Source organism: Ptychodera flava, chromosome 13, assembly GCF_041260155.1.
Source record: "Ptychodera flava strain L36383 chromosome 13, AS_Pfla_20210202, whole genome shotgun sequence".
Classification (NCBI taxonomy): Eukaryota; Metazoa; Hemichordata; class Enteropneusta; family Ptychoderidae; genus Ptychodera; species Ptychodera flava.
Window position 1 is genome coordinate 8,455,595 of NC_091940.1, and position 24,639 is coordinate 8,480,233.

At 37.0% G+C, this 24,639-nt stretch overlaps 1 protein-coding gene and 1 long non-coding RNA gene across 2 annotated transcripts in view; both read left to right on the forward strand.

The window, feature by feature from the left end:
• Positions 1-3,000: 3,000 nt before the first annotated feature.
• LOC139147320 (steroid 17-alpha-hydroxylase/17,20 lyase-like) overlaps positions 3,001-24,639 on the forward strand; it is an 80,415-nt gene continuing 58,776 nt past the window's right edge. Inside the window, exon 1 of the mRNA XM_070718375.1 lies at positions 3,001-3,139. The gene's annotated coding sequence lies outside the window, so the exon portion shown is untranslated. The remainder of the gene's footprint in view (positions 3,140-24,639) is intronic.
• On the forward strand, positions 9,348-12,469 carry LOC139147316 (uncharacterized). The gene is made up of 2 exons (XR_011555703.1): positions 9,348-9,474; positions 11,673-12,469. It is a non-coding gene; the product is annotated as an uncharacterized lncRNA (long non-coding RNA).

Consider the following 24,639-nt stretch of genomic DNA (forward strand, 5'->3'; position numbering starts at 1 on the left):
TAGAGGGGCTTATAAACGAGCAGGGGACATACTCGGACAAGTAAAGTAGATACCGATGAGGTAAGTGTATTCGCATGAAAAATGTACTTGACAATGTTGAAGTGAAGTCTGTATATGCGATGTAAATGAAGGAGTTCCACAGAAGATCCTTCCTTTTTTGTTATTTTAATACCGTGATAGATAACCAGTGTGCCGTGACCTTTGTTAAATACACTGATATCAAACAGTCATAGCTGTAAACTGGCGCGAAATGGTTTGATCCATGCAGAAGCTTGCATAGGGAGATCGAATGGAGATAACACAGCAGACGCAGTGTATGTTTACGATTAACACTGACCAAAAAACTTGGGTGTTTTCCTAGGGATATTGGAAGATAGCGAGGGAAATTGATAGAGGCATATCAAAGTTGGGAGCCAGTACTAATTGGCGTCTTGCTTTTGGAATGCCTGAGATAAGCCCAAAACAAACCCGAAGCAAGCCTGAGATCCATAAGCTAGTTGCAACACCAAATTATCTCCTACAAATCACACATACATGTAATTAAGTAACAATGATAGTTATCACCTTCGTACTCAATGGCCCCGGAGAAGGTGAAAATGAGAAATGCAGACTTGCTGTCAAGATGGGCATGGTTTGGGCTTGCTTTAGCTAGCCTCATGCAAGCCTAAAGCAAGCTAAGACTAGTCTTAGGCTTGCTTTCATTCAGCCTTGGACATGCCTTTCTGAACGTTAGTTTTGCTGTGTGCTGTAACTGCTTCACTGTAGTACCGAATAAGTGAGCATACTGTGAAAAGAATAGCCGCATTGGGCACTGTGCCACAAGGAAATGACAATCTGAATTGTATAAAACTTATACAACCTACTGTAATCTAAATAAAAGAATAAAAAATGTACAGAAAGGCAAAAAGTTGCATCGCTGTCACTACAGCCTCTGAGTACATGTGTAGGTTGGATCCACCAGAGCATTCTCCTATGAAGTTTTATTGCTCAACATGTGGCTGTCAAACAAGTCCAGTTTCCAGGTCAACGTACTTTCAGGTTTGGGCTCATCAACGGTAAAAATTTCACTGTAGATTTGATGTTCACTTCTCTGCTATACTTAGATTCTGTAAATGTGACTTACACAGACCACAATGGTGAACGCTCTCCGGTGTCTACAGTATCTCTGATTTTCAATAATTGTATTCTTTTGTTGACAAAATGTATACATTGTTTTTCTGTCAGTATGTGTTGTTATTTGTGCCATCCTTTGGCCAGGAGCTGTAACCAGACAAGATAACCAAATAATCATGATGTTGACTTTAACAAAAAACATGTAATGATATTTCATTAAAAGTACAATAAAACAGTGTCAATGACACTGTGCTCCCATTTTATAAATATACTCAGTGCTAGCCAACACATAACATTGTATTCCTAGTGATTGATTACTAGGAAAATCCAACTGCAAATCAATCTTATACACCAGCATATTTGAATTGCTTCACCTCATAATGACCTTGGTATCTAGCTTGGCAGTAATGGGATAAACGCTTTCAGAAAAGAGGATTATTTGAACAAAATGGCAAATATCCCCCAAAATACAAATATGACAATTTCACCGTCATTTTTATGAATCATGACAGGTTCATTTCAACAACTGGATATCTACATCACATATGACATCACTACGCAAAAATGAGCTTATCACCAGAAAAGGTTTTGGAGTTTTGATCTGGAAGGACAGACAGAGAGACATATTGCATACAGTCAGACATATTACATACAGATATTTTGATGCCATATAACCTCGCAGTTGTCATATATGTATGGAAAACGGGGGCTAAAATTGAAAATTTTGAGCAGAAAAATATTATTGGTTTGGCTTTCTTGACAATTGTGACATTGTCCAATAAGCCAAATTTTGTGCGGAAATAAACAATATTATGACTTGGCTTTCATGATGACTGTGAAAATGTCTGTAAGTTTACTTTATGATCCAAATGTATTAACACGTACATGTACCAGTGGTTTTTAGTGGTCTCCAGTCAGCAAAAAAAATATTACTAATTGTGCATGAAAAGTGCAATATTATGCTTTAACCACTGAATCTTTTCAAATCAGACACAGAGATCAATGCTTGCTTTAGTGTATATTCAGTCAATTCATGGCATTTAGAACCAGGTAGGCAAGTTGTGTCTAGTGTTAGAAATATTCAAAAATATGTGTAATAATTTTTAATTTTTCAACTTAAATTTTCTAAGACTGTAATTTCAGGTTGTAATTTCAGATTGGCATAATGAAACCTGTCAGAAAAAGATGAGTTCTTTCCAGCAACAAATAAGATTTTTGATATTTAAGGTTAAGGATTTTTTTTGACATGTTGTTTGAAGATGTTTATAGCAATCGGGAAACCATTGGCATTTTTATCACCTTCTGATTCTGGCTCCTTCCCTATATAGGACAATTATCCCTTTACATGTACGATTAGGCATAACTAGATATAATTCGAAGGATAGAGTTAGGTCACATGTCCAGTGGATAAACTTGGGGAAACTGTCCTCAATACACTTCTTCGATGGCAGGTGACAATTTTGAATTGTACGACCGATCGTATGTACTTTCGGTAAAACTATGTAAACATTCAGTTTGAAGTTCCATAACCGTGCGCGTGAATATGCTACTGCAAAGCAGTTTTCACACAGTACTGGAAATTCACCAAAATTACGAGGGTAAAAATCAGTCACGATTACATTGTATATTGCAGATTATTTCATTTTAGGTAGTTCTACACTATACAATAACTTGTTAAAAAAATCTCTTTTCCAATGAATTAGCCTTACTACTACACGAAAAGAACGAAAATTTGACCGCCAACAATTTTCCACTACACAGTCGCAGTATATCAACAATGGCTACCCCTTCACGATCTACTGCTATGCATTTACGGAACCCTATCATTTTATGAACCGAGCGCGTAATATATACGGGTACATAAGTCAACGCTGTTTTCATCCACGTGATCTGCAGTACCAGCCTTCTGAAAACCAGCCATATAAACGGCGATCGACCTACGTGCTTAAGGTCCGTCCGGTCTAGTTCGCTCGTAGAAAGTTGGATTCCCTACAAGGAGAGAAAGTGTCGAGTTGAACACAAGCAGGTAAGTATGCCTGTTTGCTTGTTAGAATCAGTCACTACATCTTGATAGTGCAGTCTTTCAGCTGGTGTCGGGCAATTCTAAAATGTCAAATGTGAAAGATTGAGTGGTGGTGTTGCTGTGAACCGCTTCCGACGCCTACGTTGTGAACGGTCCACCAGCATTATATAAATTTAATAGGATGATATGCATATTTAACCTAAAAAGGGTCATTGGCTCTACTAAATGGCGCTCGCAGTAATACATCCACCATTGTCAAATGAGCTTGTACTTGGATCCTTAAAGATCATGATCTGACCGATGACGCTTCCTTGTATGTAATGTTATGGGAGCCCTTGTCTAAATATATAGCAGCTGAATACGTACATTTCTCTACCCTCACAACCTTGCGTGCCCCTAGCATTACACATATGGTGAACTACTTATTTGACACATTTGACGTCACTGTGTAGGTTATTGTAATCTAACGCTTTGTCTGGCGTGTCTTTTACACAGACGAGAGATAGGGCGAGTAGACGACCCAGCAACAAGACGCTAGGCACTTTTAATGTTTGTACTGCTTTTAGCCTTGTAGCCACCTACCGTAACGGCGAAAACACTTCTGCACAAACCCCATTTGCAAGACCTTGCTCAGCTTTCATGATGCATTAACAGCTTTCTTGTGTCATATGCTGTCGGCTTTTAATGAGAACACAGTGAGGTCTCGCTGCTACTGCGAGATCATCTCTTTTTTTGATCCATGCTGATGATATTCGGAAGAGGTCATTTGGTCATATGATCACCTACCATCAGCACAGCGGTAAATCATCTCCCGCTTAACTGTCTGTGGGTATGACGAATAAAGCTATGATGACCGATTAAACATCTTTCTACCTGTAAGTTCCGTGTCTTTAAGGACCGTTAGACATGATACAAAACTGGAGACCAAGCGAAGTCTCGAGAAATAAAATCATTACGTTTTATATTCAACAACATTCAATTACATCGGTGCGTTAATGAAGCATAAATCATTAACCGTTCATCGTTTTGTCACGTTTATCGTCATGAAGATTAGTCGCACTTAAAATATTTATATAGCCGTTGGCAAAGCATTTAGAAAAACGAGGGTAAACTTTGGAAGAGACGTATGACCGCTACGCAAAATTTATTGGTTATTTCCCTGTATATCAGAGACATTATCAGAATAACATTCTAGTTTGCACAGCGCTGGGCGGCTGAGGGAACCAGCCACTACAGACATGTATAACACCTACTATACGTCGGTTGTGTGTATTGATGCCTGTTCGCAAAATACCAGCCAGACCGTGAATGGCTTATTCGGTAACTTTATCGAATAATTTAAGCACTACGCAAACAATTATTGCATAATATGAGGCACGATTCATTTATGCAAATGAGATTTTGGGTAGCGAAGGGTAGCGGAGGTAGCGGACCATAATTTCAAAGTTTCATCTATTTTCATCTACTTAGCAATTGTTTAAAAATATAGTAATTGCTAAATGTCAAACAATTACACCAAACTAGCAACCTTTAACGTGTCAATCAAGCGCAACACGGCACGCACTACATTCTGAGCTCGTATGGTTATGTCTGCCATGTGTGAGTAACTAGTGCAAACAACTTCAGCCAGCGGGATCGACTGTACAGCCACGGTCCCGGAGAGACGTGGTACGTCTACCGAACACTAACTACGTTCCTGGTTTTCGTTCAAGTTAGAGAAGGATATAGTGGTAAGTGCCCACTGCTTTGTATTCCTATATGACACTATGCGGCTGTTATGAAGCTATAACCTTTCCCCATTTTTGTCGCGGGTGACTTGTGAGCTGCAGCGGCTTCTACAAGTCACTCGACCCTAGGCCTCTGACCGTCTCGACCACTTCGGTATGAATGAAACTTGTATCATTATCATCTCGAAATTATGTCCTCAGAGTTGTCGATGCTAATAGCACTTTGAAAGACTTTAGTTGAATCTTGTAACGTCTGGAACGCACCTGAATGGGCTCGACAGATACATTGTATACGTGGGACGCCGGGAACACACAGCACGGTATTCAGGGCACAGTGTGTGGTTAACACAGCGGCCGCCGTTGTGCATACCACGGCGGCCGCTATGTAATTCTTGATGCAGGGCCAGGCCGGGCCGAATAAAAAAGAGGTCGGCCAGTTGCGAGTTCGGCCATTAGGAGTATGGTTATATGATGAGACTACAGTGTTCTTCTATTTACTAGGTCTCGCTAAAATTATAATGTGAAAGCGATGTCAATGTCATTCAAGAGCGCGATGTTTGCAAACTTCCTTCCCCATGGAGGTTACCTCGCTTCACGCTAGCTACAGGATGAAAATCGGCTGCGCAGTGTATGTGGTACATCGTGTTTTGCTTTCCATTAAAAAACTCTACGATTTACTACCATAAAAACCATAGCATAAAACGTTATTCATCCAACGATCAACGATTAAGTCATTGTTACTGCTTGCTGCGAAAACGAGCCCTGCCAGTCCTTGGCATGTTCTTTTGGGAATGACCAAGCTACCCGAGTGGCAAAGGCTACGAATTCGCAGCAATGTTTAACTGCCAATTTGTACCTTTCGATCGTACGCCCTACCCGCGATCTGCTGAAAGGCTGAGGGCCACCAATGTGTTTGTCAGAGTGGAACGTCTTTTCGTTGTTTACTGAATGTTCAACAAAATAACATCATAACATCACTGTTGAATGTGAAGAGAAAATGTACCCAATCATATAAATGTAAGTGGCCGACCTCTCCCACTGGCCGAGTTGGTCGGCGCGGGCACTGGCCGAGCTCGCAACTGGCAGACGGCCGGTCGCAGTCCTAGCCCAGCGTACGACGCTGTTTGTTCCCGGCCTTATACGGCCTCCCCGGTCCGTATAACTCTGGGGACACACAGCATTGTACACAGGGCTAGGGCCGGGTCTATCAAAGTCACCAAACTCTACGAACAGCTGTCTGCGCGCTGCGCTTGGTCGTAAAAGTGTCTGAGCTCTGCATTTGTGTATCGAAACAGCTAAATTGTTTGTTCAGAAGCCAATTTTCCCAGGAAAGATGCATGATATATTCAGTAAAACGTCATGAAACAAGAAAGATATGACAAGGTAGAGGTGAGCACAATTAGCGACAAGAGAGTGTTGGGGTCGAAACGGACAGGTGTCGAGGTGACTTACTCCGAGCCCGGGACTCAGTCCTACTGCAGCTAACATTATGAGCTCTGTCTCCAAATATCTCTAATCTTTCAGTGGAAGCGCAAACCGTGCGCGTCTGGGCCATGTCAGACATCTGCTTCCAAAGGAAATCTGGAGATATTTTGAGACAGAGCTCACTCTTCTTTTGTTCAGTTGTCCCTTGGTCCTTCGCTATGACCCTTCGTTTAGCCCTTTCCCAGTGAATGTAAGCCTTTACCATTGGCGTCACATTGCCTACATGTGCATTCAAATCCAGCTTAGAATACCTAGGCCAGTCCAAACATTCAATAATTGTTGTATCTTAAGGAATGCTCTTTCCCCTATATATTTCCTCTTTGTCTACATATATTTGAAGTTTTTCTATGGGCGTGGGTGAAAGAAATTTTATTATATTACATCATCAAGTGAAGTAAGAATACTTAGATTATGTGTTAATATTATAGTGTTCTTGGGAGTTTGAAACTAAGTCTTGGCTTATAAATATAAAGTTCACGAGCATATCCTTTGGGAAAAAATTAATCAGAAAGTCAGCAATGCTGAAGGGGTAAGCCTAATTTATGTTTCACATTCCATAATCATGTACCAAGTTCCCATGTCTTATGGTTTGCGATTCACTCAGAATTTAATTCAGATGCGTGTCTGACTTTGCTGAGAATAAATCTACATGGAAGCATGAACAATCTTTATTTCCTGGCATGCTGTACTATCAATACATTTTCAAGATTTCAGTGTGTTAACGCTCATGGCATGTTTCAATTCCCAATAACAATCAAAAGCTATGTTTCTTGTACCAAACTAAACTAAGGGAGACTTCAGTGATTATGAGCAATGGGTCGGGGGTTGATTGGTATGCATGAGATTCAAGGAGACACTCCGATCCTTTTTTTTCTCAAATTCTGCCCTCCCCAAAGCTTGTATTCACAAATCAAATGAAACCGTCCACTTCTTAACATCAAGGTGGCAAATTCTCTGACATATTGGGGAATAGCAATTCTGTTTACATAGTAATATAATAAATCTTGCAAATTGCAACATCAATGGTCTCCACGATTGGATTGAAAATTGTGCTGCCTCATTTCCACATTTTAGCATAACAATATTAGCATACTATTTGCATAAAATTTAAGTACCTGTCACAACTTTCCTCAATATGTCACTCTACACAGTAGACATGATGATCACATGATAAATACACTCTCAAAAAGCAATCGAGAATACTACATGGAACTTCACTGTGTATCAAGTGAAGTTACATGAAGCATAAAACCGGTCAGTTGTCCAGAAAAAATGTCCTTTGAAGTTGAAACACTTCGTAAGAGTATTGACAATGATAAATACTGAAAGGTTTAAAAATACAGAGTTGAAAGAAGAGTCACATCCCAAAGTGGCCTTACATGTCTTATACAGTATTTTGTTACATGTTTTTGTTTTGTTACATGTAAGTGGGTAATTCCAGCACGCTGCCACATTTAATGGGCCTGTGGAGAACTGTGATTATAAAATACAATTTTATACTCTTTTAATGGGGTCCAGTAGCTAAATTAGTGACAGAAGTTGCAGTTTAGGGCTTCATCAACTTGATTTATTTTGAATCATGGGGGGAAAAAGTGCCAAGGTTGTAGAAGTGGTGATAAAGACTTAGAGTCACAAGCTTTCATTTTGAACTCACTTCGGTGTGTATGTGATTTGTTCTTTTAAAGCTATAGGAGTTGGGTGAAGATGTTGCCATGGATACCTATCCTAGGACACTATAATGGGTCCCAGTCCTGAGGTCGCTGTCATGAATTTCTGTCCCAAGGATGTCGATCATAAAAGTGATATTGTAAGTTCTGAATAATTTTCCTAATGCAGTATAAATATATGCCAGATAGACTCAGATGTATCATGCACCTAGAAGTCATGTTATCATGGTACAAATACTGGGCAACAGTATGTGTGTACATATAGGAATAAATATGACCATTTTATGCATTTGTTGTTGTTACTTCCTTGTTTTGTCGTAGTTGAGCAAAGGCACTTCTGCAGTTGTGGACTCAAATAACCATTGGCTCATTTGCATATCAACCAATCCGATCACTTCAAAAAAGATAAACAAGATCAAAATCAAACACTCACATGATGAACTACATGTATACTATACATAAATTTCATTCCAAAGTATCACTTTGTTTGCTTTTCAATCTTTTAGGCCAAAAATGAAGTTGGTTTCTCATCATCAATTTATTAATATAGACCAACTGCATCAACCTCCCTCCTAAAATATCAGGGGCTGTACGTGCCATATACATGTACCTGAAACTATCAATTGCCAAGAAAAATTGCAAACATGATAGCGTGTGCATGTTTGGTAAATAAACTTTTTCCCGGTGCCTGGGATTCATCAACTGTCTCAGAATGCTGCACATGCTCTTGTTCTTGCATCTTGCAAATTTCTTGGGGGCATGGTGCTCACAGAACATGAAATTGATAGACTGGAAGATCAGGCTTCATTAAAGTCTAGAGTGTTTTAACTGAAGGATATTTGGCATTGTAAGTAGATCAAGTCTCCCGTTCAGTCATTTGAAAATATGAGAATGAAAGTTACTTTGTTTTTAAAAGCTTCTCATTTTTAGCCTTCTTTTTCCTCTATCATGATTTGGGAATATTCTCCTTCTTAATTGTTTTTTTTTACCTAAAAGGTAGTAAAACTTGTGAAGCAAAACATGTCCCATACATTGCATTTTAACATAGACTTGAAGATTTGAAGGTCCCTGAAGACAGAGATACTGTACACATGATTTTCAGACTAAAGCTGTTACAACATATAAAGCCAAGTGGTTGAAAATACATATAGTTATGGCTCAATACTGCTTTTTACTGACTCTGCAGGTGGGAAAGTGATACTGTCTGGCAGGTGTTCCCAAGTCATGATTGAGTAGTGCTCATAAGTTATCTCTTCTTCTGCAATGTCAAATACAGACAATATTCTGCATTTCTAAGATGGATATTGAGTTACATGACTGCAGGTAAAAATATTTAGTTTTGCTAAATGATTTATACATGGTGTATGCTATTTTTTGCTTTGCTTCAAGGGAAAAGATGCAAAGGAAAAGAAAGCACCATGTTCTTCTGAAAATGGGAAAGAGAAGCCATATAAAACTGGTCAGTGAATTGTTAATGATATACTGACGCCTTGCCAGTGTACTGAGTGGTTGTAAGGACAACACAGTACATGTACATGTGTTTGCCTGTTAAGTTGTGAGTTACCTGAAATTAAATAATTTCCTTTAATTCTTAAGTTAAGGGGAAATTATTTTGGCAACTTGCAGTCATTAGGACCTACAGCAAGTCAGTATGTTTCTAGATATAGACCTCATTTATGCACACTAGAGGGACACAGTACAATAAATTACCCACAATACTCTTTGATTTGTATCCTTGAAGGTAACATTTCTAAAAACTTTTTCAGTTCTGCATGTAAGTACTAGTGTGCAGCATCAGAATAATTTTTAAATAATATCTAGTAAAAGTATGTTTAGATATTTCAGTGAAATTTTGAAAATAACCACTAAACAACCATAAATGTCACATTCTGCGGGTACTACAAATGCCATACTTTTTAGGTAGCAAGTTATGACAAACTGAAGGAGTCATTCTCTCAGAAATCTTAGCATGCAAACTTCTTTTGTCATTTTCATTGCAAAAATCAATATCCTTTTGTTTCATAAAACAGGTGCAACTAGTCTCCCTACTTCCATCACATTATTCTGTACGGCTGAGGACAATCTCTGGCAAATTTCACAAAAATGCTATCTCCTCTCTCAATTATGCATAATTTTCCAAATTATTTAAAATGAGAATTGAGAAGAATGGTGTGCATAAAAGTACGTTTTCAAAATTTTGATAGATAGTCTGTGAATTTGTCTACACATGGGAGACATAGTAGACTTCACTCAAGTATCTCCGAGGATACAAATCGCAATGAATTATGGGAAATCTACAGTACTGTGAGGGATGAATGATCATCGATAGGGTTTCTTTGTTCCTCTCACTCATGGCAGCTTGGATGTGGCACTGACGTTGAAGTAATGGTGATATTAAACTCTGGAATTTTATTCTCCTTCCCAAGTTTTCTGCAGTAATACCTCTTCTTGACCTTTATCCTGTCCTTTCTTCCCTTTTTAAGTGAGGTATAAACTGCTTTTGTGAAAGATCTCCACCATCTCTGAGTCTGATCCTGTCACATCCGAGTTCCATTAGATATGCGTATAAATACATGTAGGTTGCATATATTCATATTATCAAAACCAGATTCTGTGGTATCCAGGGAAATTCAGTGAAACCATTTTTATATTGACCATTTTTCAAAACAAACTATACAAGCCTAGTTGACTGCAACCTATCTATTCAGAACAACTCTCAGACACTGTGTTTGTTCTCTCAGAACAGTAGCTGTAAGTTTTGATGATTTTATTATTAATTTTGTTCTCAATTGTACCAACTGTACTGTCTTCTTCTGTTGCGAAAAGCACGTTGCATGTCCAGTGTTCAACTTGTGAAGACAGCATACATCATATATTAAATTGTGATTGTTAGCAAATTAATTTTAGTCCACACCAAAATTCACAGTGCACTTTGATGAGGTGAAAACTTGACATTTCAAGGGAGAAGAAAAGATAGTTAAGTTGGTACAAAAACAAAATATTTTTACAGGTGTATTGTACTGTTTTAAACTTAAATTAGACTGTCTAATGATGTGTGTTTTTGTGATGTCTACACAAATGTGTAGTTTATGTATTACAGCTAATCAAACCAGTCTCAAAGTGGCCTTTCAGTTAGGATGTAGTGGATGCTAAATGTAGCTTTTATCTATACTGTATTGCATTATTCAAGTTAAATTCCATAGAAACTATGTCAGTTAAGCAAGTGATCTCCCTCCATTCAACCCCAGTGCTTCAAAATCTGAGACAGTACCACAGATTTCTTCGCTTTAACAAGGTATATCTGTGTGATTGTTTGCTTTGAATGGGATCTTTAAAACTGGTTCCTTTGTAAGAGTCATGCCATGGATTTTACTTGGGAGGGCTTGGGAAGGAATTATCATGGGGTAGATAGAATATTAGACAATGTGAGGGGCTAATACTCAAGTGTAGGCTATCATTGAACAACACTAATTTTGATGCATGGCAGTATCTTGAATCCATATAATCATCTTTCTACCAGGCTCCATAGACAAACCATAGAAATAAATACCACCTGGGAGAAAGAGGATGAAACAAACTGACATCCTGAGCATGTTCAGTGTCCTCATGTCTCTAATTTTTAAATTGTTCAATTTCTCATTTCTTACCTTTCCATAGGAAGGAAGCATGCTACATTCATGGATGAAAAGTACCACTGACTGAGGCTGCGGAAGAAGCCATTGACAGGCATTTTTGTCACAGTGACAAAGTCTGAAGCTGAAAATTACCTAGTACAGGGAAAAGTTTTGTACAACAGGGACTGGAAATAACTGAAATGGCATGTTAAAAGCTGAACCATAGCATTAGGAAAGCAAACATTTACAGGAGACTACAATTTCACATAGACTACTCCCAGGCAATGCAAATGCAGGATCATATTAATTATCACACTGGTATGATTAGTCCAACCCCATGTGGACTGCATCTTCATATAAATGATACATACATGTACAAAGGAGTAAAATTGATATGATGATGTAATTCTCACAAACTTAAATAGCTTTTTAATCCCTAGACACAAGGACAATGTATTTGAGCATACATATATGCAATGTTACTTTCTTTCTGATATTATCAAAATTTGCCAGCCATTATTATTTTTATGTCTGGAAATATTACTTTGGCAGGTGTGAACTGAGGAAAGTGCACCATGACCCACGTATGTCCAGTAATTTTCTTCAAATGTGATAAGATCTGAAATGTCAATGTGATGGCCTGCTATCAGTTTCACTTTTTATCATGCAAAGGGCAATACAGAAAAACAGCAACTTTGTTGGTGATTTTGAGTCTTCTCACTGAATTGCAAGCACAAACATTGTGAATTTCAAATAAGATTTCATTCAAACATATTTCTTTTTATCACATGCAAGAGGTCTCTATATATTTCAATTAAAGCACCTATTTACCAATTTGAACTGTATCATCTTTTGTGAGTTCTTTTTCAGGGGGTGTCATAATGTTAGTTGCATTATGGGTGAACAAGTTCAACATCATCTTAGAGTTTGACGATGTTGAGTATTGTGACTTTTGATGGAAAAATGCCTTTACAGATATTTTCTTTGCATGTGTGTTTCATCTTTCATGTAGTGAGAACCGAGAATCAGTGCTATACAATATCTTCCTTTCACACTAATTTTGCTCCTGAAGCACAACACTTCTTACAGACTGCTTCATAAGTGAGATTTTAGCCTGCTGCCAATGACACAGAGCTTTATTCAGATAAGTGGATTGTCCTCAGTCCTCCATCCTCTGTGTTCCATCAACATTCATCTTCTTTTCAGTAACTGCTAGTTCAGTTGCAGGTTCTTAAGGATAACTGAAGTTCAAATTTTGGATATTTGTATTTTCCAGCAATTTCGTTGGTTTTTTGTCAAAAAATCTTCGCCTCTGAAATCATTTGTGCTATTGGTCTGAAATTTGGTATGTGGTTTGCTGGAGGTAACAAGTTTGTTCGAACAATTGTGGAATTTGTAAGTCTGGGACAATTCCCATTTTTGGTAAAAAAATCTCTAAAAAGAGTTTGTTGCACAAGTTTGAAATTTGATGTGCAGGTTGCTAGGGGTGACATGTCAGGTTTGTCAAATTGCAGTGATTTTGCATATTTTTATTTTGGGTCGGTTTTTCCTGTTTTTGGTCAAAAAATCTTCGCTGACTACCAACTTTGAGCCAAAGGGATTTTTTGAGTGACAAAATATTAGAAACCTGTTTCAAGCTAAATGATATTCGAGAGTATGCAGCTCCAAGATTTCATTTTTTCTGGAAATTTTGTTCTGTTTATCACCTGCTCTGTTGGCTAAAGTATGTCAAAATGTTTGTATTTATCTGTTAAACACAGCCTGTATGTATATTGTCAACATTGTTACTGTGAAAAAGTGAATTTCAGTTCAGGCTATCCAGACTGTTTAGAAAGCTGAAAGCACTTCAGCATAATTAGTGGCAAGCAGGTGCAGTTGACTCTCACCACACTATAAATATCAAAATTATTATGAGTGAGCTATTATACCTCTACTAATCTTCCTGTAAATCTTCTTATGTCCGTCACATTCTTATTTCAATAATGACATACTTTTCATTGAAATTATACCCTGTAGGTGCAATTAATGTTTTTATTTTTTTGTTTAAAATAATTTGCTTGATTGTTTGCTAATGAGAGACAGATGTCTACAAATACACCATATATACGGCTTAGTTATCTATGTGAGTTAAGCAAACTATGTTGACATCACTGACAAACATCTAGGCTCCTGTCGTTATTACAAGTAAATCAGTTGCATAGAAAGATGGTATTTGAACATTTTCCATTGCAGTGTATGGCTGCGTTCACAAAAATGAGGGGGAGTCGAAAATTTTTAGGGTAGTAGAGGGGGGACTTGAAAATTTTGCTCTGCCTGAAGGGGGATATAAAAATATTTTGCTTCCCTTTTTTACAATTCCAAGGTTTGGTGGGTAATTCATGAAAATTGAATAACATTTTAATGTCATCCAATTGTTCTAATGTTAGCAATAATTAAACAAGATCTAGAAGCATTTTGTCGCATTTCACTATTTTTGTCTTGAAAAGATGTACACTGTACATGTATGTATTTTCATAAAAAACAAACAAGTAGGCCAATTAGTATCGGAGCACTGCTGCACCTGTTAGCACCTGTTGATAATTTTTTCAATATTTCTATGGCTGTCTCCCTACAGTATGCTGAAACACACAATATTCAGTTTGTCATCAAAAGCCTGCATATGTGAATATTTGGTGGTAATTGAATTATAGACTCCAGAGTAAAGTCATTTGTCTGTGATACAAATGCAGGATACATATTCACAGACTGTGTTCGCAAGCTGAATACTTGACAGTTCGAATTGCAATATGCTGTAGGAAAAAGAGCAAGAATGCAGTTGTATAAACTGAACAAAATTATTGTCAGAATTATCAAAGTTAATACTGCTCCTGCCCTGCTGCTGCTGCCTATGGACAGTGTGACTGTCACTGCATACCAGCAGTGACAGAGATAGCTCTGACTATGAAATAGCTGAAGGAGAGTTTGGGTCATGTGACGCTCATGGCAGGGAAACATACTTGTACATAAGATCAGGCCAGAAAGCAGCACATGGAAGAGTAGGAGACTTGAAAGTTATCAGGGAGTTTTGAGTTCTGGCATATGAGAATAATCAAATATTAAAGAAAAAAGATGGGGGTTACCATGCTAAATTTTCTAAATTTTCACATTCTCATAGTAAAATAATAAACACAAATTAAAGTAAAACTTTGTTCAGTAAAGACTAATTTATATGAAAAATGTGACTAATTGGTTTGATTTTACCAAATTTACCATTGTTACACCAAATGTTTCAGAGATTTAAACGTTTATTTGATAGAATATTTTTACCTACAGTATTGTCAATTTCGTAAAACCTTTAAGCATATAATGTATGCAGAAATTCACAATTTGCATACTCTCATGATCGTCATTTTGTGTGTTCTTCAGCAGGTGCCATTGGCATGGCCAGAGTTGGATTTAGCTAAAGTTGACTTGGACTGATACATCAAAAAAGTCCACTGATGTGGTTAAATATTAGAGAACTTGCCTTAGGAATATGGCTCTACAAATTGCTAATAACAAGCAGTGTTGTACATCTTTGAGCAGAACTGCCAAATACATGTTTTTTTTTTCTTTGAGTGCATACCTAATAAATATGTGGCTCTACGAAATTTTTTTTTGGGGGGGTGGGGGGGGGTGGATCAGAAAAAATAAAATTTTAATCGCGATTCCTCCAGCCCCCACTAACCGTTATATGTGAACCAAGCCTAAGGATAGTCAAATTTAAATGCATCATTTTAGCTCATGTGTTAATACATTAGCTTATGTCGCAGCGATATCTGTGTGTCTATTTATCCATCTGTTGGCCGTATATCTCAAAAACGGCTCATTAGATTAGAATCAAATCTGGTACATAAATTTAGTTAGCAAATGGCAAGACTGATTATTTTTTGGTGGGTGTGGCTTGCATACTTTTTTGCTAATTTGCATAATTAATGATTAAAATAACTGATATACATTGAGAATGACTGTACACAATTTGATTAGATTTGCTACAAATGTTGATCACACAAGGATATATCAGCTCTGAATGATAGTAAGGGGTTACATGAAAGATTATAGCCAATTTGCATATTTAATGAATTGTCCTCATTAGGTATATATAGTTATATGGATTGACTCTACAAAAGTTAACAAAACTTGCAATGTATATAGAAGATACTATATAACATTATTGAAAGTTATCAAGCATTTTTACTTCATGGCAATTCCTAATTGCATGTTTAATCAACTTTTTAGTTCCGCTGTCAGTCAAGCGGAGCTTGTCAAATAGGTTGATTTTCCGTCATTGTCCGTCGTCGTCCGTCAACAATTGCCTCCTCCTCTGAAACCGCAATTCCAATTGCTTTGAAATTTTATATGCAGTTTATTTGGGGTGACCTCACTTAAGTTTCTTCAAATCGTGGTGAAATTTGCATATTTGTATTTTTGGGGCATTTTTTGGTGTTTTTGGTAAAAAATCTTCTTCTCTGGAACCACCTGTCCGATTGCTTTGAAATTTGATATACAGTTTACTTAGGGTGACTTCAGTCAGATTTCTTCGAATCGTGGTGAAATATGCATATTTGTATTTTTAAGGCAATTTTTGTCATTTTTGGTAAAAAAAATCTTTAAGAATCTCCTTCTACAAAACTACCAATCAGATAGCTTTGATGTTTGGTACATATGTCCCTTGAGATGATCTATTTCAGATTTGTTCAATTTGTGCAGAAATATGCAAATTTGCATTTTTAAGGCAATTTTTGCCATTTTTGGTCAAAAAATGTATTTCTCAAAAAGTAATGGTCTGATAGTTTTGAAATTTGGTATACAGGTTTCTATAGATGAACTAAGTAATACGTATTGAATTTCTGATGAAATCTGTAATTTGTATTTTTGGGGCAATTTTGCCATTTTGGTCAAAAAATGTGTATTTCCAAAACTACTCATCTGATAGCTGTGAAATTTGGTATACAGGTTCCTATAGATGAACTCAATGATATTTGTTGAAATTATGATGAAATCTGCAATCTTTCTTTTGGGGGCAATTGTTGGTCAAAAATTTTATTTTCAAAAAACTACTCATATCAGATAGCTTTGGTTGGCATGTTCCTAGGGATGATCTGATGTGATATATTCAAAGTATGATAAAATTTTCAATTGTGTATTTTAGCAGCTATGGCCACTGAAATGAGCTATCAAAGATTTCCACCTTCTTCATCAACATGTGTCAAAAATAGTTATTCTCTACATAAATACAGCGGAGCTATATCGGCCGCTAGGTCACTTGTCTAATTAGGGATATATATCTTGATTGACTTGACCAAAGTTGATGAAACTTACTAAATACGCTGAAAACACTATGATTCAACAATATTCAAAGTCATTAAGCATTTTTACTTCACAATACCTAATTTGCATGTTTAATGAACTTTCCAAATAGGGATATTTATCTGAATTGACCCCCGAAGTTTACAAAACTTGCTATCTACATTAAAGATACTGTGATACAACATTATTGCAAGTTGTTAAACATTTTAAATCAGCCAATTCCTAATTTGTATCTTTAATGAACTTTCCTAATTAATGATCTATATCTTTATTGACTCAACCAAAGTTGATGAAACTTGCTATGTACATTGAAGATACTATGATAAAATAATATTAAAAGTCTTTTAGCAATTTTACTTCAACCAATTCCTAATTTGCACACTTAATGAACTTTCCTAATTATGGATAGTTACCAGGATTACTTGATCAAAGTAGGTGAAACATGCTATGTACATTGATAATACCCGGTTAAAACAATATTGAAAGTCATTTCGCATTTTTATGTCATCTAATTTGCATATCTAATGAGCATTCACAGTTTGGCATACGGAACATAAAGGACTTGACCAAAGGCAATTACACTTGCCATATAAAGTGATGATACAATGAGAGAAGTCCAAGACAGTATATTTCAGCTAATTATACATTTGTATACTTAATGACCTTTAGAATTAATATGTGGTGAATATTATTCATGATGTTGATCATAAAAAACTTTCAATGAAGTTGCAAACATGTGGCAAAAGATTAAATTTACGCAAAACTGCAATATGTAATGAAACATGTGATCAGTTCATATATGGTCTGCTATGACATAAAGATGCATTAACACTTGTCTCATGTCGAGCGGTGCTTGTTGATTATTTGGTCATTTGAATATCCATTCTTTGGGCTATATGTCCAGAATTGTTTCACCTTTTTTTATCAGTCTATCATCCAACGGGCGTTAGCCCAATTACAGGATGAGCACAACACTGTGTTATAGACTTGAACTCACCGTTCTCCAACAGTGAGTCATTTACTCTGGACCTACCCGCTCTTGAACCGGGTCTCGAACTCACCATCCTCAGATAGTGAGTTCATTACCCTATCCACTTGTCAAAAGTGTCTCCAACATCGAGGTAACCTTGCATTTCACATGTACTCTCATCATACTGTAGTAAATAGTACTATACGTACAGTTTTGAGTGCTGAGCCTGCTATGTAACTGTCCATTTGTATCTTTAATGGATTATCATTTTTTCCGCCAAAATCAATAATTACTCAAATTAAAATATTCACCGTATACTACTAGTATTAAAGTACTAAGTATGGTTTGTGGAGCACAATATGCCATATTTCAGGATTTGCTCAAGAAGATGTCATGTGCATGACTTTTCAGATCACAGTCATACCTTTCAAGATGTGCACCACACCATATCTTTCAAATGCATGCCCATTGAACATAGTGACCACATAAGTCTACTTTGATTCATCAATTGAGTGTCTGTTTTTCCTCATTCAGCAAATCGTGTGAACAGCATGGTTAATTCTGTCACTTTTGGATTTTTTCAAGTAAAGCAAATGTATTTAACAACTTGTTCATCTGTACGTGTAATTACTTAAATAAAAAACCCTGATATCATGAACTTTGGACTATTTTTAGCATTTTTATTCCTTGTAACAAATACAGTCACTGTGTCTTTTTCAATTCCCTCAAGATAATGAAATCCGGAGAATTTGTCTTCACGACACAGTGTGTACAATCAGCACTGGTATCACTACAAATTGAATTGAAATGTGGACTTGAATTTGACAACAATAAAAAAAGGTTATTACTAATATGGTCGCTGTGTTGGGATACTAAAGAATAGGTTTTTCATAGTGCAGTAGGAAATAGAAATCCAAACTTGAAACACTGAACAAAATTACTGAAAATCATGGCCAACAATCACAATTAATACTGAATTCACGATGGTTGAATTTAGCACTGGTTCTTATTGTGCAAGCAATCGATGCTGCACTCAACAATTGAAAAGTACTCAACATGATACTTTGTGAACGTAGGAAATTTCGCCTGAAATATCAGCAGTGCTTGCCCTTTATTTGTCAGCACAAGAGCGAGCTGAGTAAGAAGAGCAAGTTTGAAAAAATTCTACTTGTATGACTTATCTCAAAGTATGCTTTCTTCAATCAATTGCAGAGTGTAAATCCTCTTGAAGTATCTCTTTTTTCCTTTAGTCCTTAGTTAAATACAACTTTTCTTGCAAGGTCTTACTTTGAACTATATTACTGTATGTATGTATGTATGTATGTATGTATGTATGTATGTATGTATGTATTATAGTATGTGCGGATGTGTGTGCATCTACATCAAAAACTCCAAAACCACATCACCTACCATCTTATTACTTGGTGTACAGGTGCACGCGAGGGTGGAGATGTGAATTTGTTGACATGAACATGTCAGTATCAAATATATGCAAATAACGTAGAAAAAGGGAAATCCTGTAGTAGTATTCTACCTACCTCATCGTACTTTCACTGGGTAAAATATACTCGATATACGTTCTTGTATATATACATATATGAAAGTATACGGAACACCACATTAGACTTTAACGACTCATTAGCTGTAACTTTGGTCATTTTTTAAATTTTGTTTGTTCTGTGTATCATCTGCAGTTTCTGGTTTGAATCCCTAAACCATGGGGAAATTCCTAATATTTAGCTCATAAATATACCCTATATGAGTATAACCGATATCTGCATTGTTATTGTTTAAATTGTGTATTCAGCTAGATCCGGATTACAATTCATTTATCAACAATAGCAATGGTCATTTCACATATACAAGCCGTGTTGGCAACCAGGACACCGAGTATTGGTCATGATGATCGGATTATAGTAAAATTCTGTAGTTGATACATTGAAACAGAGTAGTGAAAATTAGTCAAAAGTTACAGCTAATGTCCCTTTAAGGTAAATTTTGTCAATTTTGGTAAAAAAAATTTTCACCAAAATCACTTGTCTGACAGCTTTTGTATTTGGTATACAGGTTCAAAGGGATGGGCAAAATGTGAGATATTCAAATTATAACGTAATCTACAATTTAGAGTTTGGGGGCACTTTTTGTCATTTTTGGTCAAAAAATGTTTCCTAAAAGTACTTGTCTGATAGTTTTGAAATTTGGTGTACAATTTTTTTGCATTGTCACAAAGGATTTTTAAAGGTTATTTAAATTTTCCGTAACATGATACTTGAGTAAGCACTTGATACAACATAAGCGCAGTTGGTTTGGTTAATATATAAGCTTTCGAATATTAAATGGTTCATATGCGTTTCTAGGTAATTATTTATCAGAGATTCTTAGTGTGAAAGGGGGCCGTTTCCTCTCAGCGACACTGAAACACTGAAATACCTCATTGCTCATGTACTTGTCTCTTCTTTTCATGTGTTACAGCTCGCTTTTTTATCGTGGCATGATCTTTAAGTTTAGAATTGCGTCTTAAAGTAATTCAACGCTTAGTGTTTCTCGTCCTTAATCGTGGACTACAATTTGTTTCGTCGGGGCGTCATCTGTGGTGATTTTTTATGCCTGTGTAATAACGTGATCCGTCATATCACTGTAGCAGGATTTCGTCAGTCACAGTCGCAATCTCATTTTTGTCAGTCTGTCCTCTCGGTCATGGTGACTTCGAAGACGTCAGTATATTTGGCTTGACCAGTCTGCAGATCTCATTCGCGGCTTACAGATCCACCTTGGCATATTACAAAGGGTTTTGGTTATACTCGAGTTTATTCGAATGGAATAAGAATGGGGACAGATATTTGATGTATAACTTTTGCACCGTGTTACACGAGGCACAACTCTGGTTTCGTGGAAAATAGTGAGACCTTCCCCAATCTTTTGCATGAAAAATAGTGGCCTTGCCCTAAATTAATGACCCCCACCGTCCCGATTTTAATGCCGGTACATATACAAATAAAGTGTTAATTATGATTTTCTAACAATTATTATTAATGCAATACTGCCCCCCGTCCCGGGCCATAGTGAAGGAAAAGAAACTGCACAAATAATGTCTGATATGAAGCCGATTTAATTATTGTCCGGGAGGGGTACCATTTATAGTTTTGACAGAAATGTCCGACAGCTATATCGATTAAATCCCGTCCTGGCCTATGCGTATCAGTCAGTAAATCACAATAATGACATAGTAACATGCACAGAGTGATTTTTTAAATAATTACAAAGTAACTTGGACATTTTGGGTTTGCCAAAGTTGTTATGAACACGTGACCCGAAGTGACTAACGTGTAAATGACAACATACTTTATTTAGGTGAAACACTTTACTCAGTTAACCAAGCGTTCAATAAACCATAGAAACAATAGAAATTGCAGCGACGAGTCAGTGTAGGTACAGCGACACTGGAGATTAGTATAAATTCATCAATCCAAAGCACGCGTGCTGGGAATCGCCCCGGAAAATATAAGTGTTTTATAAGCATCTCTGTGTATTCGAAAAATTTGCCTGCTTACAAAATTCAAGAGGGGGCGGGGCAGCTGTCCCCCTTCGTCCCAACCCCTTGCAGGCTACGGCCATGTAGTTTGTTTTGGTAACCTCTCTGCTGCCACAGAAGAATGATAAATCACACTTTGGTAGTGATAATATCTCCGAAAATAAAACTAAGGACTTACATGGAAAGAGCCTAGATTCATCTTTGAAAAGAAACATGACCATGTCATAAAGTTATCGGAGATCAAAACCTCATTCAGGAGTTTCAGCTTGCAACTGCACTGAGAAATAAGGTCAGATACTCAGCTTTCTGATAATATTGTGTGTTCGTATATCGGGGGAGTTGTGTTCCGGCAAAGTTCAATATAGCGTAATACAGGCTTAAACATGCTATGTAAAGAGTGCTGCTCTACCTGTGGAAAGTGACTTTAAATATCAATTTCTGCAGGTTTAAATTGCACTTTGACTTTGAAAAATTACAGCGCTGTATTGCTCAAGCATTGCATAGATGGCCTAATTTTGTAGATAATTAGACTGTGTTTTGTGCATTTTCATTCCAAAGGTATATGATATAAGCCATAAAGCTTTTCCTCCTTTTCCCTAAAAAGTTTTTTTCGACAGGGCACTGCCTTGGCAACGACCCTAAGTAGGTATGACCATGACCTTCAATGACCTATATTGCGATAGCAATTAACTTGCCAGCTTCAAATACCAACAAATACATATACCTTTAGTGTCATGGTATTTTCGGAGATGTCAGATTTTAGCTATTGCAGTGTCATGGCAAGAGGACCAACACTCATACCCACCGCCAGATTAATGACAAACAAGCATATTATGATAACCGAATATCCTAGCTCACTGGAAAACATAGTGATGGGAAGATGGTATTTGGGAGACAATAGACTGTGATGGCCCATTGACTATATTGGTTATACCAATAGGCGATCCCACACCATGCTTGGTATGACAACATTTCTGCGAAGCTTTTAGTCAATGCAGCCGAACATATTGCAGCTCCATTTTGTCATATTTTCAATTTTTCTTTTGCAAATGTAAATTTTCAGATGCTCTTAAAGTTGATAGAGTAGTACCCATCTTTAAAAAGGTCCAAAGAGATTCCTGCAAAATATTCCCTATTTCAGCGTTACCTCTTATTAGCAAAATTTGGACAAGACTGTCAATAATCGGCTTGAAATTATTCTAACAATCATGACTTGTTATAAGCATCAGTATGGTTTTCGTAAGAACCATAGTGCAGAGTTGTCTCTTATAAATTTACTGAGGCACCTGACATCACAAATTGACCAGGAAAATAGTACAATAAGAATCTTCCCAGATTTTTCGAAGGATTTTGATACCATTGACAATGAAATCCTCTTAGTAAAGGTCCTATATTATGGTGTGAAAGGGGAAATCCTTTACTATCAGAGATATCAACATGTGTCTGTAGATTGTATTAATTCAGTTCATGACAATTACCTGTCGCATGTGGAGACAGGGATCAATACTTGGTCCTACACTCTTTTTTCTTTACATTAATGATCTTCCTATTCATGCGATTACTTCGACTTTCGTCTATTTGCAGACTCAACCCTTTTTCATACATATTCTAATGGCACTATTTTGATCTTTCACCAGTAGAAAATCTTTTGAGAAATGTAACACGTTGGTTTGACGCTAATAGGCTCACCTTAAACATAAATGAGACAAACTATGTATTTTCCATCAAAAACGTAGAGCGGTGTATTTACATGGTTATCTGTGTGTGAAAAATCAACCTCTAGTTCAGATTCACCAAGCATCATTTGTCGGGGGTAATTATTAATAAGCACTTTACATGGAAACAACACATTACAAAGGTAAACGCGATGATAAGAAAGAAGGCCGGAATATTATTTAAATTAAGACACGCTGTACCACAAAGTATTCTCATTTTGCACTATATATCATTATTCAACCCATGTAACATATGGCTTAGAAGTATGGGGGAATACATTTTCATCGTATCTAAATCCAATTCATATCGCTCAGAAAATGTGTATGCGCAGTATAATATTCTCTGAATTTAGAGAGCCATCTTCACCTTTGATCCAAAATCTACGTATTCAGGATGTTCATAAGCTCTGCAAGTTGCTAAATCTGTACTTTTATGTTTGATTTGCTCCATCAAAATGTTCCTTACTACTTATCATATTATTTTCATATTATCAAGAGTGTTCGCGTTTACATGCACAAAAAATGCGTATTCACGCATTGGAATTGACTCTCTCTCTACGCATTTCTTTCATTGTTATGCGTTTTCTATTCGCAAAGGAAAACAGTAAAATGTTTCCGAAAGCACTCCCTGTGACTGAGCTCTTGTGACAACCAGAGGATATTAGTGCCCGCTTGACATTAAATTTGTTGCAACGTTTCTGTCAATCACTCATTTGTGTGGAAAGTTTCGGATTCTCTGGGCGTTGTCTAAAACATCGGTATCGTAGTTAAAAGGCACGTTATCATGTCAACTGTGCCTATGAACTACGTATACGTTGCTAATTTTCAGGCGAGCGATAGTTTCTGAAACATGTGACGCAAAGTGAGTGACTGACAGAAATGCCAACCGTTCATGATGATCGCTTCTCGCTGTCCCCAAATTTGATCAAAGAGTCCGTGAAAAAATGATTCAGAGGATCAATCGAAAGACACTTCTGGGCAACCCAACATGGAGAACACGGAGAAGCGCAGTGAAATTGAACCCATGTCGGAATCCACGACGTATTGTCCTGTTGTCGGCGATACAACAACAGGGGATCAGCGCCAAAGTGAAGCCGTGAGCCGTGATGATAATGCACCGGTTACCAAAACAATTCCATCCACAACCACACCCAGGCTACCAAGAGCAGTGCAAGACTGAATATCCATAGTTACGTTTTGATGTATAAATATAAATGTTTACATTTCGAACACTGCTAGTGCCTGAATTAGCTGCAATACCTCTAACCTTTGGGTTGCCCGATGTGTTTTGACGGCCGCATGTATACCCTTCGCTGTTACGTTTCAGCATGTTTGAAACACAGCCCAGTTGTTCAAGTTGTTCGTCGAACTTGTTTACATTAAATAATGTTACATGTACATCGTACAATCCGAATTGGTAGTGTAGATTTATTGAACGGCTCATCGTATTTTGTAGTCAGTTTTC